Source organism: Macrobrachium nipponense, chromosome 5 (assembly GCF_015104395.2).
Source record: "Macrobrachium nipponense isolate FS-2020 chromosome 5, ASM1510439v2, whole genome shotgun sequence".
Taxonomy (NCBI): domain Eukaryota; kingdom Metazoa; phylum Arthropoda; class Malacostraca; order Decapoda; family Palaemonidae; genus Macrobrachium; species Macrobrachium nipponense.
The window spans coordinates 18,832,435-18,852,912 of NC_061107.1; positions in this window are offsets into that span (position 1 = coordinate 18,832,435).

Consider the following 20,478-nt stretch of genomic DNA (forward strand, 5'->3'; position numbering starts at 1 on the left):
TATATTATATATATTATTATTATATATATATATATATATATATATATATTATTTGTTTTTTTTACATTTATTGACCGTCACGTCCTCCCCAGCATTTATTTAATCTATCAGGTGATTTTTTAGGCGGAACCAAAGCACACCAGCCAAGAGATAGGAATTTCCTGTAGAAGGGGGGAAATAAAGACTTTCGTCAGCTTAAGGACGTATCCCAAAGGGAAGTGTGTAGTTAGCCAGGTACTTATTAGGCCTACGTCTTAAGCTCCTTTTTCCTGTGAACTTTTTGCTGGCTGTATGTTCTGTTTTCAGGATGCCCTGCTCTTGGGAGTTAAGCTGACCCCAACACCCATGCTACACACCTGCCTTCGACCTCAGTCAGCTCCAGTTGTGACCTCGGACGGATGTCCCAGCCCACCAGCCTTCCATTTTAGGCATACCACGGCGCTATTGGCGCGCCCACAGCCCCAGGCTTGAGACAAAGCCAACGCCGCATTTCTACAAAGGTCCACTGATCATGGTATCCAGGTACGTCATATTGCCAGTTCCTTACCTCCTAGTGTCGTATTTACTCCCCATTTTCAAAATTCAAACTTCTAACTCTCAAATGAACATCCCTTTGTTCCTCTCACTGCCTCGTGGCCGCATGCTTCCCTTGTGTGATCGTCCCAGACAAAGAAGTCATTGAATATTTCATTTAACTCTAAGAGTTTCCTCCTCAGTGTGTTCGACAAAGTGAGTAACTGTAACTTGTGCAAGAACTCTGATATTTTGTGTCTAATCTGGGATTTCTTCCAGATCTCCTGAGTCACGTGTCCAAGGTCTTACGCAGCGCCCGCAAGTGGATGCTTTACCGCACGACATATGAACAATTTTGAAAAGCCAGCTTTTACGTGAACCGCATTTTTTAGCCAACTATCCATCCTTGTAGAGATAATATTGGTCCCCACGTGTGGACCAGTTACATTTACTTTCCCAGGCTATTAAGCAGCCAATCCTGTAAATAAATGTATGCAAAGTAACTAGCTGAGTTTTCTGGCGACCTCCTCTAGACTAAAATTAACACTATAAATCCTTTTAAGGTAAGTCAATTAATTTATTCTGCATTTTCCCTCAACTATTTTCATTTACGTATTTGAACCCCTTCAGGCCAGGGCTTAAAACGTAACAATATATATATATATATTATATGGATTTATTATGGAATTATATATTGTATATATAAGGTATGGTATTATATATATACATATATATACATGTATATATGTGTATATATAGTTGTATATATATATATATATTATATATATATATATATAATATATATATGAATGACAGAATGAATAGCAACCTCTTAAATATGGGTTTAAACGTAGCAAATTGACTTCTCACGGAAATACAAAAGAAAGTTCACTTTTTTAAACTGAGCGGGAAAGTTGACAAGCGGAGAACAATAATAAGTTGATAATTACCCTAATTCGGAAGCGTCTTAATTAGGAAGGTCGTCTTAATTGTCTGCTGTTCATCCCCAGCCCCCTCCCCCGACGGCTGTTAAGTGAGTTATCAATAAAAAAAAGAACAGCATTGCAAAGTTTGCCGTGATGAGAATTAAAGGTGAAGTTTCCCTATGAAAAAAAGGAAGATGTCAGCGAAGACATTACATTTTGTCAGCTACTATGAAACGAGGAAAAGAGTTGGTTCTTTCGCATAATATATTTTTGCGTGCAAATATATATTTATTTATAGGACATGACTTTCTTTCTGTTTGTGTGTGTCTCTCTCTGTTCATGTATTTATATATATATATATATATATATATATATATATATAATATATATATATATATATATATATGTGTATATATATATATATATATATATATATATATATATATAGACTCAATTATAAAGAAAGTCTTGTTTATTGATAATTATATATTGGTATACAATATATACCACGTCCGCGATGACAGTTAAACGTGCTGTTTGTGTAAGACAACAAGGAGACGTGAGCAAAGAAATTTGGTAGGGTCATTAAAACGAGCAAAAAAAGAAAAAAAAAGTTGGTTCTTGAAGTATGCATAACTGTTATTATAAAGCGTTTTATTCCTCATCCTATCAGCTGGGTTATGGGACAATACACACTTAACCAAGGCGATAACCACCTCCTGTCAAGGGTTCCAAAGTCAGCACCGTTCACTTTTGTATATTATTTACATATTACCTTCAACTTTGGTCAACCAGAAGCTTGTGTTGTTATTTGAACAATTCGGCATTAGTCTGAGTGAGTAAGGATGCATCCACACTGCGGTAAAACATGTTTTAAACACACGTCGGTAACTTATCACAAGCACATTACTAACAGGTAATACATAAGTCAATGACATAGCGGTAGTTCCAACCAGCTCTTATTACAGAGCTTGGAGTAATTGCAATTTAATTGAAATGTAATTAATTACGCATTTTTTATGTAATTGCAATTCTTTATTTGTGTTTAATTATAATAGAAACTGCAATTGCAATTAAATATTTCACATAATAAAGTAACTTTCTTTTTAACTGTAATTGAGTCACGTTTTTATAAAAAGAATTATGATTACATCTAATCTTACAAATAGTGCTTTGACATATTCATATACTGAACACAGTAACCTTAATTTCTGCAGGAGGTCTAAAATTCTAAGCATATGTTTCTTTTGTATTTGAACTAAAGCTTTTACAAGTTACATCGTACAATTGTTGCATAAATTCATCTTAAAAGGAGACCAAAATCACTTATACGTTCTTTTTTGCGACGATCTGCATTTTTTTTTTTTTTTTTTTTTTTTTTTTTTTTTTGCGTGGAAACAGGTGTACGAAATAAAACTGCGCAACAAATAGGATATATGCATTTGTAACTCTAATTAAAATTTCGAATGATTAAAAGTAACTAATTATAATTATAATCGTACGTGGCATTTTTCCATCATTGTCATTGTAGTTGTAATTTTAATTTGATGAAAGGACAGGTAATTATAACTGTAATTGCCATAAAGCATTTATGTAATTACTCAACGCCTGCGATTTTATTCAACATCAGCTGAAAGTTCAACCTGTTTGTGATATTGGTGCGACACTTCCCTGCAGTTTGGACGCGCACAGACATTTTGAAATGCGTAAACTTTGACGACAAGCCTAAAGCACAAGTTTGTATTATTTCAATATTATCGGCTCCACTTCATGATTTGCATTCGCCTCGTCAGCGAATGTTGCTTATACCATCTGTACTTCTCAGGAAAAAAAATTATATCGATTTATACAGGTAGTCACGTTCATTAGAGTCACGCCAAGTATTTAGCAACTTTCTCAAAAGCAAAAAAAAAAAAAGAGCCACATAACTTTTATTAAACAAAACAAGCACCAACTTTATCTCAGTATTCGCATGCAGACATTCCGCTCTGCTCATATGTCGTCAATTAGGCATTTCAAACCTCTCTCTCTCTCTCTCTCTCTCTCTCTCTCTCTCTCTCTCTCTCTCTCTCTCTCTCTCTCATTGTCAACTCGCCAAACACACCTCCATATCTCTCACTCTCGCTCTCTCGTTTTCTTTTCTGCCATTTGCAACCGTAACTTTTCCATTTCCAACTTCTGTGACCTCATTAGCCTTTCCTAGAAAGAAGCTTCGTCCTGTGCATTGCTTAAAGAGCCTCTTTTGTTTCCTTAATTGCCCGGCCTACCCACCGCCTCTTCCCGATCCGACCTGCCGAAAGTGGAGGAACCGCCTCTTCATTCGCCCACCCACCCGCTTGCCCTGACCCTTTTGGCTAACTGCGTTACGCCTTCCAGGCTAAAGAAAATATGCAGATCAATTACTGCACTGACGGTGAACAAGGCGTGATCCGACCTCCAGCTTACTCTGGATGCGTGCAAGGATTTTCCCCCCACGCTCAAGTTGTAAAGGTATATTCCCAACATTTAACGTAAATTATAACGTGTTAAAATCTGCGGTCAAACAGAGCCTCGTTTCACCATGTAAAATTTAAAATGGATACGCTATATTTTATTAGAAATAATTTTTCTATACTGTTTAATTAACATGCACATTATTTATGTTTAAATTTTCAGGCTAATAAATAAGCAGGAAATATCCTATCCTAAAATTCCTGTATCTTTAACTCAACGCAAAGCACATTTTTCAGAACTTTTTCAGCTCGTCCATAGACCTTTCCTACCCCCCCACCAACAACGACAACAACAACAAAGTAGTTTGAAGGCTTACTCCCCGAGTAAGCGAAGACAGAAGATGGATTGATTTATGAAATTTAGGCTGTAAAGCCAAAAGCACTAGGAACTTTCGGCATGATAAATAAAAAAAATAAATAAATAAACATAGAGCACAACGATCCAAACTCTGAAGGGTGTAATGGGGGGGAGGACCCCGAGATTTGTTAAGAAATAATATTTAGAGAGATTGGACAGCAAGATTAAAGAAAGGAAAGGAGAATGGAGGTAAAGTAAAGGTTAAAAAGTGGTGCAGCTAGGGACTGAAGGACGCTGTAAACGCCTTGGAGTAATGCCTACAGTGCGCCAACGTGAGGTACACTAACACCACCCGCGTAAGGGGGGAAAACGTATTATAACACTTGGAAATAAAATGGAGCCTCTATTCACAGTTAGATGTTAATCATTTCCTCTGAAGCAAAGTTGCATAGCTTTCATAGTTTATGTCTGAATCTCATGTTTCCTCATGCGGTGCACTGTAGGCATTACTTTAAGGTTCTTTGCAGCATACCTTCTGCCCCTAGCCTGCAACCACTTTCGTTCCTTTTACTGTACCTCCTTTCATATTCTCTTTCTTCATCTTACTTTCCACCCTCTCCTGACACTTCATTCATAGTGCAACTGCTTTGAGGTTTTCCTCCTGTTACACCTTTCAAACCTTTTACCGTCAATTTCCATTTCAGCTCTGAATGACCTCATAGGTCCCAGTGCTTGGCCATTGCCTTAAATTCTTATAGTCAACTCAAGTCTCATTTTTCATTTCGTTCCCCTCGTATCAGAATCTCTAGAATATAAGAGCACTAGCATATGTGCGTAATCTGACGCGTTTCCAACCTACTCACGTAGTTATCTTAACCATTTCTCTATTATGGCAAAATCAAGCAGCGTCATCAGTATTCAAAACAAGTATCTGGCATAAAGGCCACCGCTCGTCCGAACAATACCGGGAAATGAGGTTAATTTCACCAAAACGAATAATTTTACTACCCTTCCTTTAAACCTTTAAAGGCCATGAAACAAACTGTCTATTGTGAAAATGGAGAATAATTTCACACAGATACCCCCCCCCCCCCTCCCCCCCCCCCCCCCCTTTGCAATTCCAAGGCGCAACCAACGGAAATGGCCCTCGTCATTCCTCTGTCTGGAACACTTTGGGAATTTTGTTGTCTTTATTATTCAGGCCAAATAATTTCGTCTCACAACGAGGCCTTATCCCTCTATGATATCCATTTCCACCCCCCCCCCCACCCCCCCCCCACCCCCCCACCCCCACCCCTTAAAGAGCTTTGGGGATAGATTCATAGCCATTGTGTTTCGTAATTAAGAGGAAATATGCGGCGTTTTAATTGTTTCAATAGGTTCCAATGACTTTATTTTAAACTTTATCGCTATTTCGGCGTTTAGGATAGAGGGGAGATTTGGCTATTTATTTCAGGTCATTTCAAGACTTGGGAAACGACGAAGATTCCGTTGCAAATTGGTTGTGGGTATATATATATAATATACATATATATATATGTGTATATATATATATAATATATATATATATATTATATATATATATTATATATATGCTTTAAAGAATTCCTTGCTTGCACATTTCTCGTTATGGAGAAAAAGGCACCGTACATTTGTACTGACGGACGAGAAGAAATATTATTTTTTAATAAGTGATGTGAGACAGACGAAGAATGTTTAATGTTTCTTTACGGATTTAGAATTATTCGTCATATAAAAATCCATTTAAAGGGTCAACATATTGATGCTTAATTGCTCCCTTTAAATGGATTTCTATAAATTAGAGTCAACACATTAATGCGCGCCTCAGTGGCGTGGTTGGTATGGTGTTGGCGTTCCACCTCGGTGGCCGCCAGTTCGATTCTCGAGCATTCCATTGAGGAATGAGAGATGTGTATTTCTAGTAATAGAGGTTAAGTTCACTCTCGACGTGGTTCGGAAGTCACGTAAAGCCGTTGGTTCCCGTTGCTGAATAACCCACTGGTTCCATGAAACAAAGTAAAAAACACCAAACAAACACATAGATGCAAACTCACATCAACGTCATATTCTACCTAAGGATCTGGGAGGTAGCGGATTGGCTCTTCCACCTCCCTCATATTTAGATGAGAAGGGGATAAGAACGCCACCAGAGGACCGTTGGATTGGGGGTGGGTTGGGGCAGGGGAGAGTTGGAGGAGGTTCTTCTCAAATTTTGGATGATATTGCAGATGCATAAAGGGAGTATTGAGTGTCCCCACCACATCCCATCCCATCCCCCAAGTATCCGGGGCCCCTGAGAGAGTAGAGGAGAGTTTTCCAAATATCTGGCTCTTCAGACAAGAGGGCGAGAAACACCCCATCGTTTCTTTCAGATAGCTTGAAATGGAAAGATTTCATTATCCAGCCACACTCTAATGTAAGGGGGCTGATGTTACCGCTCCTTTGATCCACTCGTGTTATTAGGAGATTGTCCCTTTGAAAATAAAGCTTGGTAATTTTACCCAAAAGAGAGGTAAAGAGAAAGTGGACTCGTTCTCGCCGAACTCCTATGAATTGCGATGCATTGAAGAGGCTGAATGCGGTGAAGCTCACATTCTGTTGACTGCCAATATCGTCCATTGAAACAGCATCCTTAGCATTGTAATATTTTTCCTTCTTCGATAAGACGTGAGATAGAGAGAGAGAGAGAGAGAGATACACATGGGCTTTTATATCTCTACTGAACATAGGATTAACCCTGTCAGGAGTGGAAGGATTAACTAATTATCGTTTGAGATACATACATAGGTACATACATACTGTAAATACACACACACACACATATATATATATATTATGTATATATGTTTTAATATATGTTATGTATATATATATATATATACATATATATATATATATATATATATATATATATATTATATATATATTTCAATTAACTATGTGACAATCTAAACACATTCGAAAACCAATGTCTAGTCGGGTTTGGTATGCGGATAATATTATATATATATATATATATATATATATATATATATATATATATATATATATATAATACACATACTATCACCACACGTATATATATGACGTGATGTGGGCTTCAACCTAAGAGATAAGAATACGTATGTTTCTAATATTGTACCTTCCCATTTCCTCTAAGTTTGCAGTTTATTTTTCATAATGTTTTTTTGACAATAAATCTACTAAATGAGACTGAGGTGCTGTCTATCAATAGTATGAAGGAGGAAAAGTGAGGAAGTTCCTCCTCGTAATATGTCTAGGGAAAGCAGGATTCCATATCACTCCTGGGGAGAGGAGAGATTCCTATCCTGAAAGCAGAAACATTTGGAAAAATTCAGAATAATTTGGGAAGTTTTACACTTGAAATTTGGGTTGAGAAAAGACGATTTCCTTTAAAAGCTAGTCCACATATACAGTGAATCCCTTAGAAGAGAAGAGCACCTCAGTGGCATGATCGGTATGGTCTTGGTCTGCCACCTCGGTTGCCGCGAGTTCGATTCTCAGGTATTCCACTGAGGGGTGAGAGATGTGTATTTCTGGTGATAGACGTTCACTGCCGACGTGGTTCGGAAGTCACGTAAAGCCGTTGGTCCCGTTGCTGAGTAACCACTGGTTCCATGCAACGTAAAAACACCATACAAACAAACAAACAAACCTTTGAGCGAAGAGAGAAAAATATTTGTAAATAGGTATGAAGAAGCATTTAATGTAATTCCTGGAAGTTACAATAAAATAAAAATAAAAATTGAGAAATTTAGTCACAGGAGGTTAGAGGAAAAATTTTCTGTTATCGATAGCGAATAGAACACTAAGATTAAGGGGGCGTATGAATTTCTATGGAAATATTCTCACATTTAAGATGGAGGCTGACGTGGTAGAAAAAAAAAGACTCAGATTTAGATCATTTCCATCCATTAGTGGTACGGAGAACAGAGTGATGACAATTCATAAAAGATGGCCACTGCCTAAGAGCTAATTACCGAGGGAAGTCGGCGACAGAGGATGTGTCAGGAACGGTAATTGGGTAATTTAGGAGGGGCTTGGCGGGACGGTGGCGAGGAAGACATCAATTAGCTTTCCTACTCTGGTTTTTGTCGAAGACAATTTCGGTTGTCTTCGTGAAGTCTGCTACAAAAGCAAGCAGAAAACTTCATTTCTTAATTGTTTGTCCGAAGTTTATTTTCGTCCGCAAATTTATATTTGTTGCTCGAAAATAAGGTAAGATTCGATTAAGGTAAATGACTGTTCATTACTCTGCAGTAAAGTATAACACTGTAATACATAATTAGTATTACATAATACCGAATTAACTGTCGTTGCTGCTTAAGAACTTAATTATTTTTTTAGCTACATACTTTTGTATATAGTAGATAAAATTAATTGTAATTGCATAACAAATAAAAAAATATTATTAATTAACAAATTCAATTCTCTCTCTCTCCCCCCCCTCTCTCTCTTTCCTCCTCTCTCTCTGTGTGTGTGTGTGTGTGTGTGTGGGTGGGTGGGTGTGTAGTTGCCATACTTTAGTAAAACATCCCTTTTTCTAAGCTTTGTACACAGCAACTGTTACTTTTGTCCTTACTGAACTGATGGTAACAAAGCAACAACCTACTTTCTGCTCAACCAAATAATGAACAAATGCATCTCCACCTTCACCTGTTTTTATTGTTCTTCTTATTACTCTATAATATTACATAACCTATAAGAATCTTTCCCCCTCCGTTTTCTCTCTCCAATGGGAATCAGGCGCTTTTAACAATTAACTTCATCCCTAACATAATGTTACTTGGTAAAACAGGAAATGTGGATGGTAGGATTTTGAACGAGACAGAAGACACAGGAAAAAACTATGAAAGTTTTAAACAGACACGGGAGAGGGTGCGTTGATCAAGTATTTTCGCTTACTCGAGGACTATGCTGATGTTGTTGTTCTTCTTGTATGGGGTTAGGAAAACCTAAAAAGGTCTGAAGGAGGTGCTTCGCGTTGAGTTAAAGATACAAGCAATTTAGGATAGGATATTTATGATTTATTAATTAGAATGAAAATGTAAAAAAAAAAAAAAAAAATAAAAAAAAAAAAATAATATGCATGTTAAGCGGTATATAAAAATTATTCCCCATAAAATATAGTGTATTGATTTTAATTGTCGTTGATGATACAACGCTCTGTTTGACAGATCATAGCACGCGCCCCACGTAAGGTGCAGGTCCGATCACGCATTGTTTATGACGCAGTTATTATTTAATCTTTGAATTATATCAATCTGAAAGGGCAAAGTTACTAGAATTATTTTCCAGTCAAAAATATAATCCATGACTTTCAATGTAGCTGAGAGCAATGTTATTTATGTTTTTCTTCTTTCCAATAATCCCTTATGGTCCTGAAAAATACTTTCATTTGCAGGTTACTTTAGACTGACCTTTATCATTTACGAAGTCGATCTCTGATCTGCAACTGGAGAGGAGTGTCTATTAACAACGATTCAGGGCGCCTCAGTGGCGTGATCGGTATGGTCTTGGTCTGCCATCTCCGTGGCCGCAAGTTCTGTTCTCGGGCATTCTACTGAGGCGTCAGAGATGTGAATTTCTGGTGATACAAGTTCACTCTCGACGTGGTTCGGATATCACGTAAAGCCGTTGGTCCCGTTGCTGAATAACCACTGGTTCGATGCAACGTAAAAACACCATACAAACAAACTAACAACGATCCCGATTAGCACGAGAAAGTCGATGTTTCAGGGATTGCAATGTTAAAATGTTTTCATTTTGATGGTTAAATGCATTCGTGATATATTTAGCAATATCTAGCAAGAGAGTTCCAGAGTTATAACTCAGTTCATGAGCAGTTTGTCAGGTATGCAGAACTTATGAAGTTCTCATAATGTTGAGTTCGTTATCCGACCTCTAGCTTACTCGGGAGCATACTACAATCTACAGTCAAATAGAGCGTTGTTTCACCAATGAAAATTAAAATAAATACGCTATATTTTATTAGAAAGAATAGTTCTGTACTTTCTAACGGGTGCGTTATTTATTTTTTACATTTTCAACTTGATAAATCAATCATACACATCCTATCCTAAAATTCCGGTATCTGTAACTCAATGCGAAACACCTTTTTCAAAGCTTTCAAAAGTTTTGCCATAGGCCTTTCCTACCACACTAATAAGAGCAACAACAGCAAGAATAACTACAACAACAAAGTAGCCTGTAGGCTTACTACCCGAGTAAGCGATAATGATCATAGGTTAATGAAAATGAAGGATATCATGATGAAATAACTGATATTGTGATGGCTTACAAAGCCACTAAATATTGAATGCACAGAACCATACAGGTGCCTGATGTTATTCTAAGTGGAAGTTACTTCGGCGCAATCCAGTTTTCTGAACAGCGTAAAATCAAGGCCACTGAAAATAGATCTCTCTTTCGGTGGTATCGGTATAATGCTATATGAGCCGCGACCCATAAAACTTTAACCACGGCTTGGTGGGTCGTTGCCAGACGCGAGGTCATGGCCAACTTTAACCTTATATAGGATCAAAACTACTGAGGCTAGAGGGCTGCAATTCGGTATGTTTGATGATTGGAGGGTGGATGACCGACATACCATTTTGCGCTCCTATAGCCTCTGTTATTTTCTAAGATCTGAGGTCTGACGGACAAACAGGGCCATCTCAATAGTTTCCTTTTACAGAAAACTAAAATCAATAACCTGGTTCTTGGCCTCATACGTTTCACTGACTTCTAACGTAAATAATAATGATGAAAGAAATTTATAACGAATACTTTCACAAAGCTTTACCTATACGTCAAATCATAAATTTTTACACAATTCCGTTACAAAAAAAAAAAAATACAGACAAACGGAATAAAGAGCATAATTTCACTGGGAATGCTGATGAATATACAACTAAATTCAGTTTGTTAAGGCATTTGTATGGTTGAATACATCAGCTTTATCAAACCCGCTGCAGTGGCGCACGAACCAGAAGCGACTGACATTTCGAATAAAGACAAACCCGTTCAAGTTTCCCCCTTTTCTCAGATGAGTTCCCCTTGTGTGTCTGGTCTTCATCTAAAGTGCAAATTCACTCGAATCTGTGGAGGGAACCGTCATTAAGACAAACCCTCAGAAGGTCACAATGGTTTCTTAAGAAATTCGTGAAAGTTATTAAATCCGGGGAAAACCATGAAATCGCTCTCTTGCACTGTTTACACGGCAGGGAATTATTCGTCAAAATTACAGCACGGGAGAAATGTAAACGGATTGACGTCAGAATTAAATAATAATAGTTTTGCTAAATGTATCACCGATGATTATATTTTGATCCGATTTCAGAGTTTCTTTAATTCATGCAAATATTTGTTGATGAGTTGGACTATCGAATTACTCTGGGCTTCATTGTTTGTTTCGGGTGCGCTGTGTATAGGTTTACATGCGTTACACACACACACACACGCACACACATATATATATATATATATAATCTACCTGTAATTTTCACCAAATACATATGTAAATGTAATAGCCACTTCTCGTGGTCATGTCGACAAGGTGACCTCGTCGTGATTATGGGTATCGCGGATTCGTTTCCCGCTACTGGACATCATGATTTCTTTCATACTTCTTTGAAGTTGGATCTTGAGGCTTTGGAGTGAATTTGAGAAGTTAAGAGGGCAATGTAGCTTTTACACACACACACACACACACACACACACACACACACACACACACATATATATATATATATATATATATATATATATATATATGTGTGTGTGTGTGGTGTGTGTGTGTGTTATGTATGTATGAAATAGATAGATACATATGAATGCCCACAACCTTGCCTAACAAAAACAAGATTACCAGGGCTCAATCCCACGAAGGGGAAACGCGATGAATCACTACTCTGGTCACCTGGTGGTATGGTCGACTGTGGAGCAACGCTGCTAGAGTTGAAGGAACCGAGAGGTTAATACCATTCTTGGAAGCAACTGCTCTAAGATGAAAGCCATATAGTTAAGAATATATATATATATATATATATATATATATATATATATATACATTATATATATATATATATATATATATATATATATATATATATATATTAATATTGGATAGTGGTTTTTACTTAAACATGAATGACAACAGTAACATTTTAATCCCCGTAAACGGCGGAAAACCCCTATTGGTGCCTTAATCACTCTGATGTTTCACTATTCGCTGGAGCATTATGTCAACTTGAAATTAGATATAGTTTACTCAGTGTAATGCGTCTGTTGTTATTATCATAAAACTAATATCTAGAGTATAGTTGTTGTAAAAGATTGTCTGATGAGTGTGTGGTCTGTGTTTACATACAAAACGAGTCCATGCCATTCGTTGTCTTATAGATATAATTATAGGGTCACGGGATGATCAATATGACCTAACAACTACCCAAACTTGTTGCACGGGGACGTGACCGACAAAAGTGGACGTAGGTCTAGACTTTCGCTAGAGGCTCTACAGAGGACGAGCGCCCTAGTGGCGTGGTTGACATTGTCCTTGCCTGCCGCCGCGAGTTCGATTCTCGGGCATTCCACTGAGGGCTCAGAGATGTGCATCTAGTGATAGAAGTTTACTCTAGACGTGGTTCGGAAGTCACGTCAAGCCGTTGGTCCCGTTGCTGAATAACCACTGGTTCCTCACAGCGTAAAAGACCATACAACAAACTATCGAGCAGGATTAATAGAGTACTCTATTAATACCCTAACTAGGAGGGCATCATGGGTCGCCCTGGCCTGAGACTTCGTGTTTCTCGTGCTCTGCTCTCTTCTTCTTTACATTTGTATCAAGCAGTCTTTCAGAAGCCCTGTACTCTAAACATTCGATGGGATTCAGACAATGTTCGCCAAGTTTCCCTAAAATACGCAATTGGATTTTCTGTACAGCGTATGAACCAATCTCTCACCCGGCCGCCGTGGTGTCCTGTGTTGTTGCATTGCCAGACGCACGATCATGGCTAACTTTAACCCCAAATAAAATAAAAACTGCTGGAAGATGAATGATTAACATACCAAATTGCAGCCCTCTAGCCTCAGTTGTTTCTAAGATCTGACGGAGAACGGACAGATAAGTTAATCTCAATAGTTTTGTTTTATAATAAACTAAAAGTGACTCAGCTTTAAGACACTGATATTACCAGGGCCCAATCCACAGTCGATGTGGCAGAAAGGACAAAAATCAAAAGAGGAATGAAGTTCGCTAATTTAGTTTTTTTTTCTCTCTCATGTGCGTTTTCTTCATAGTGCCACTGGAGTTTGAATTTCTCCCGGATACTGAGATGTATAAATACCTGGAAAAACCATTAGGAATATAGGACTCGTCGACGTATAGTATCAAACGCGGAAATTTCAAAACGTGCCCAGCCAATCCTGTTAGTGATTATCCTCAGCAAGATTTATTTGGGGCCAATGTTTAGCATGTGGATGGGAATGTATGTTGGTAATCTAAAGCACATTTTCTGAATGGTTGATTGGTTTATTAAGGAAAGAGATGAAGTTTACAGTGTAATGAATGCTCCAAGAAGAGGTCCATTGGAGGACCTAACTGTTGGGCATTTCCTGAGACATACCATTTTCATTTCCCTATGTGGAATACAACTGAATTACCATATCTTCGTGCCTAAGAAGATGACCAGTACTTAACAGACTTAAATATGTTAAGGGTTCCTTAGCCAACTAGAATTAGGATTGGTGCCTTTAAGGGGAAAGGATCTAAGGGAACTTTGACATTGCACGTCCTGCAGTCTTTCCTGACGGCAGGGTGGTAAATGCCACTCACCCCAGTTTCTTACAATAAAGGGCGCGGGTCTTAATCTTGGTAAGGGAAGAAGCATGGATTAATTCCCTTTTCTTGGAGGTTACGCTTTATTATTGCGTCAATTGTGGTTTGACGTTTGAGAGTAAAGAAAGTCATGTGGGAAATAGTGGCAAGAATTATTCAATATATATATATATATATATATATATAGTATATATATATATATATATATATATATATATATATGTATATATATATATATATATATATATATGTATATATATACGATGTATATATATATATTATATATATATATATATGTGTGTGTGTGTGTGGTGTGTGTGTGTGTTTGTGTGTATGTGTATGCGTGTTTGTGTAATAATTCGATTAGCGTGCATTAATAGCTGAATTTCTAGGCAGTCAGATTGCTTTCGCAAACCTGTTGAAAACAATTAGGCATGAGATCTTCCGTTACATGTTATTATTAGTATAATTGCGATCATTTTCCATTTAATATTGATACGATTATGATTCTGATGATAATGATTATAAGCATATTAAATTAAAATCTCATTATTTTTACTTTTCATGAGCTGAACGCAAAATACAGTTGCAAGATTTTAATATTCTTTCGCTATTTATGTCACTGCACCATTATCTGTTTGACCAAAATAGAAACTTATACGAGAAAATCTAAATTGCGAATGTCAGTTGCTTGAAATAATGCATGTAATAATAAAGTTAGATCTACACTACCGACGAGTTTATTTTTTATATATACGACATCACGATGCTATTTTCGAAATTTTTTCTGGATTAAAATGAACAGTGTTCAGAAGTAAGAGACAGCGGTGACTGGAGAATAAATCGGTAGTTTTCCATTTTCCACCATTTTCATGTAGATGAAAAATGAATATAAAATAACATGTTCATAAAAAACATTAGCCAATGAAATATGGTTTTTTCCGACAAAAATAATCTTATGCAAACCCGTTATTTTTAAAGTTCTCTGCTTTTAATTATTTATACTCTGACGCGAAAAATGAAAAATCAAGTTATTAACAACGCACTCTCCTAAAAAAAAGAAAAAAATGCTTTGTAAATGAGGCGGCTTAATATTCGTTTTAATTAGGGTATGGCCCAAAGGCGTGGTCGTTATTAGTCAGGTAGGCATATTGCTTATTAAATGGAAGAAATGGAATTCTCCCCAAGCGCTACGAAAATACGCGGGAAAAAAAAAAAAAAAAAAAAAAAAAAAAAAAAACGTCGCGGGAAACGAGCTGGGAGGAATATCGGCGCATGCGAATATTACAAAATTTGTTTACTCAAATGCTGCCATATGATCTGGCCATTTTTAACCTCATGATTGCAGCTTTAGCATTTTAATTCTTGATTTTTTTCTCATTTAAAGTTTTATTCATACTTTTTAAAATTAGAAACGACGACGACACTGATGATAATAATCGACATCGTCAAAGGCAATTTTTGGCATATCCACCTTTTTTTCGGTGCTCAGAAAAAGAGAGTTACAAGGATTAGGATGTCTCCAAGACTTATTAGTTCATCCGAGGAGACATCGTGCGCTCAATTATCTCTAAGAGCAGGTTCCACTGTTCATTGGCCCTAAATAGATCATGCTGAGGATACTCACTAACAGGACTGGCTGGGCACGTTTTAAAATTACCGCGTTTGATACTATACGTCGACGAGTCCTATATTCCTAATAGTTTTTTCCAGGTATCTATACATCTCAATATCCGGGTGAAATTCAAACTCCAATGGCAGTATGAAGAAAACGCCACAAAAAGGAAAAAAAAAAAAAAAAAAACTAAATTGGCGACGTTCATCCCTCTTTTGATTTTTGTCCTTTCTGCCACATCGACTGTGGATTGGGCCCTGGTAATATCAGTGTCTCAAAGCTGAGTCACTTTTAGTTTATGATAAAAGAAAAGTATTGAGATTGACTTGCCTATCCGCTCTCCCTCATATCTTAATAACAACTGAGACAAGCGGGCTGCAATTTGGTATGTTAATCATTCATCCTCCAATCATCAAAAATACCAAATTGCAGCCCTCTAGCCTCAGCAGTTTTGATTTTATTTGAGGTTAAAGTTAGCCATAATCGTGCGTCTGGCAATGCAACAACACAGGACACCACGGCCAACGGGTGAGAGGTTCATACAGTATTATACGCTGTACAGAAAATCCAATTGCGTTTTTTGGAGAACCTTGGCGAACATTGTCTGAATCCCATCGAATGTTTAGAGTACAGGGCTTCTGAAAGACTGCTTGATACAAATGTAAGAGAGCAGAGCATAGCACAGCAGGGCAGAACAGAGAACACGAGTCTCAGGCCACGACCTATGATGCTCCATAGTTGGATTAATAGAGTACCCTATTAATCCTGCTCGATAGTTTGTTTGTATGGTCTTTTTACGTTGCATGGAACCATTGGTTATTCACCAACAGGACCAACGGCTTGACGTGACTTCCGAACCACGTCGAGAGTAAACTTCAAACACTAGAAATACACATCTCTGAGCCCTCAGTGGAATGCCCGAGAATCGAACTCGCGGCCACCGAGGTGGCAGGCAAGGACCATACCAACCTCGCCACTGAGGCGCTCCTCCTCGATAGGGCCTCTTGCGAAAGTCTTAACCTACGTCCACTTTTGTCGGTCACGTCACCGTGCCATAAGTCTGGGTAGTTGTCAAGGTCCTTTAAATATACTCGGACTATATTTAAAGGACCTTGGGTAGTTTTCAGGTCATATTGACCATCCCGTGACCCTACTATAAATATATTTATAAGACATGAATGGCCCTGCTTTGCGGCATGGACTCGTTTTGTATGTAAACACAGACCAGACACTCATCAGACAATCTTTTTCAACAAATATACTCTAGATATTTGTTTTATGACAATAACAAGATACGCATTACACAGAGTAAACTATATTCTATTGCAAGATGACATAATGCTACAGCGAATAGTGAAACATCAGAGTGATTAAGGCACCAATAGGGGGTTTCCGCCTTTTATGGGCATTAAAAAGTTACTGTTGTCATTATAACAAGTAAAAAACCACTATCGCTAGAGAAAAGAACATTTTGTTTTGTCTCTGTCTCACACACGCGCATATACCCACGAATATTAATATATATATATTCAAGCATCTACTCCGCATTATTGTCTTACTTTATATCGAAAGAAATGTCATCTCAATTTTGTGGGCAGCGCATGGTGAGAACGGAAATTAATACCTGGCAACTAGGCGCAGAATGACGTGTGTCGACCATGACGTTTACACCTGCCACGCCCCCCTTTCTGTATGGTTATCATTATATCGGCACAAGAAATTATATATATATATATATATATATATATATATATATATATATATATATATATACACACACACACACACACACACACAACACACACACACACATATATATATATATATTATATATATATATATAATATATATAATATATATATACCTTTGATAGAGATAAGGTGGTTTTTTTTTTATTTTTCAATACAGGTATGCAGTCATTAATCGGTTGAAGTTAATGGAATGAAAAAATGTTAGGTCTGGCCAAAGCCTCTAACTTGGTCATATTACTTTATTATTCCCTGATTTCAACAACGTCACGAAAAGTAATTTTAGATAAAGAGTTTAATCGTGCTATATGTGAAATTGATTATTGGCGAAGATGATTGTTGAGGGTGCTCGCGATAAATATGATCATTATCAAATATTTAATATGGCTGAGGATCGGATGTAGGTGAAAGAACTAGTAATACTTTATTAACAAAAGTGTATTGTACATAGATAGAATATTAATATAGCAGCTAATATTTTAATGCATAAAGTTACAAGACTGAAGTTAGAATATATATATATATATATATACATATATATATATATATATATATATATATATATATATATATATATATATAAAAATGTAATATCCACATTACCCCCTTAACTTCTCAAATTCACTCCAAAGCCTCGAGATCCAACTTCAAAGAAATATGAAAGAAATCATGATGTCGGTAGCGGGAAACGAACCCGCGATACCCATAATCACGACGAGGTCACCTTGCCGACCTGGCTACGAGAAGTGGCTATTACATTTATATATATATATATATATAAGTGGCTATTACATTTATATATGTTATATATATATGTATATATATATATATATATATATACATATATATATTATATATATATATGTGTGTGTGTGTGTGTGTTGTGTGTGCGTGTGTGTGTGTGTGTAACGCATGTAAACATATAGACAGCACACCCGAAACAAACAATGAAACCCAGAGTAATTCGATAGTTCAACTCATCAACAAATATTTGCATGAATTAAAAAAACTCTGTAATCGCATCAAAATATAATCATCGGTAATACATTATTTAGCAAAACTATTATTATTTAATTCTGACGTCAATCCGTTTACATTTCTCCCGTACTGCGCATGTAAACAGGGCCAGAGAGCGAAAATGGTTTTCCCCGGTTTAAAACTTTCACGAATTTCTTAAGAAACCATTGTGACCTTCTGAGGGTTTGTCTTAATGACGGTTCCCTCCACAGATTCGAGTGAATTTGCACTTTAGATGAAGACCAGACACACAAGGGGAACTCATCTGAGAAAAGGGGAGACTTGAACGGGTTTGTCTTTATTCGAAATGTCAGTCGCCTCTGGTTCGTGCGCCACTGCAGCGGTTTGATAAAGCTGATGTATTCAACATACAAATGCCCTAACAAACTGAATTTAGTTGTATATTCATCAGCATTCCCAGTGAATTTATGCTCTCTATTCCGTTTGTCTGTATTTTTTTTATTTTTTTTGTAACGGAATTGTGTAAAAATTTATGATTGGACGTATAGGTAAAGCTTTGTGAAAGCATTCGTTATGAGTTTCTTTCATCATTATTATTTACGTTAGAAGTCAGTGAAACGTATGAGGCCAAGGACCAGGTTATTGATTTTAGTTTTCTGTAAAAGAAAACTATTGAGATGGCCCTGTCTGTCCGTCCGCCCTCAGATCTTAAAAAAGGACTGAGGCTAGAGGGACGCAAAATGGTATGTTGGTCATCCACCCTCCAATCATCAAACATACCGAATTGCAGCCCTCTAGCCTTAGTAGTTTTTATCTTATATAAGGTTAAAGTTGGCCATGACCTCGCGTCTGGCAACGACCCACCAAGCCATGGTGAAAGTTTTATGGGTCGCGGCTCATACAAGCAGTATACCGATACCACCGAAGGATAGATCTATTTTCAATAGCCTTGATTTTACGCTGTACAGGAAACTCGATTGCACCGAAGTAACTTCCACTTAGAATAACGACAGGCACCTGCATGGTTCTGTGCATTCATTATTTAGTGGCCTGTAAGCCATCACAATATCAGTTTATTCATCACGATATTCCTTCAGTTTCATTAACCTATTATCGCTTACTCGGGGAGTAAGCCTACAGGCTACTTTGTTGTTGTAGTTATTCTTGCTGTCGTTGCTCTTATTGGTGGGGTAGGAAAGGCCTATGGAAAAACTTTTAAAAGCTTTGAAAAAGGAGTTTTGCGTTGAGTTCAAGATACAAGAATTTTAGGAAAGGATATTTATGATTGATTTATTAGAACGAAAAATGTGGCAAATAAATAATGTGCCTGTTAAAGAGTACAGAACTATTCTTTCTAATAAAATATAGCGTATTTATTTTAATTTTAGTAGGTGAAACAACGCTCTATTTGCCCCCAAATTTTAAAGCACGCTCCCGAGTAAGCTGGAGGTCGGATAACGAACTCAACATTATGAGAACTTCATAAGTTCTGCATACCTGACACAGACTCATGAACTGAGAGTTATAACTCTGGAACTCTCTTGCTGAATATTGCAAAATATATCACGAATGCATTTAACCATCAAAATAAAAACATTTTAACATTGCAAGCCCTGAAACATCGACTTTCTCGTGCTAATCGGGATCCTTGTTAGTAGCCCACTCCTCTCCAGTTACAGATCAGAGATCGACTTCATAAATGATAAAGGTCAGACTAAAGTAACCTGCAAATGAAAGTATTTATCAGGACCGCAAAGGATTATTGGAAAGAAGAAAAAATAAATAAACATTGCTCTCAGCTACATTGACTTTCATGGGCTATATTTTGACTGAAAAATAATTCTAGCTTGCCCTTTCAGATTGATATATTTCAAAGATTAAATAATAACTGCGTCATAAACAAGGCGTGATCAGACCTGCAGCTTACGTGGGGCGCGTGCTATGATCTGCTGTCAAATAGAGTGTTGTTTCATCAACGATAATTAAAATCAATATGCTATATTTTATGGGAATAATTTTTATGTACCG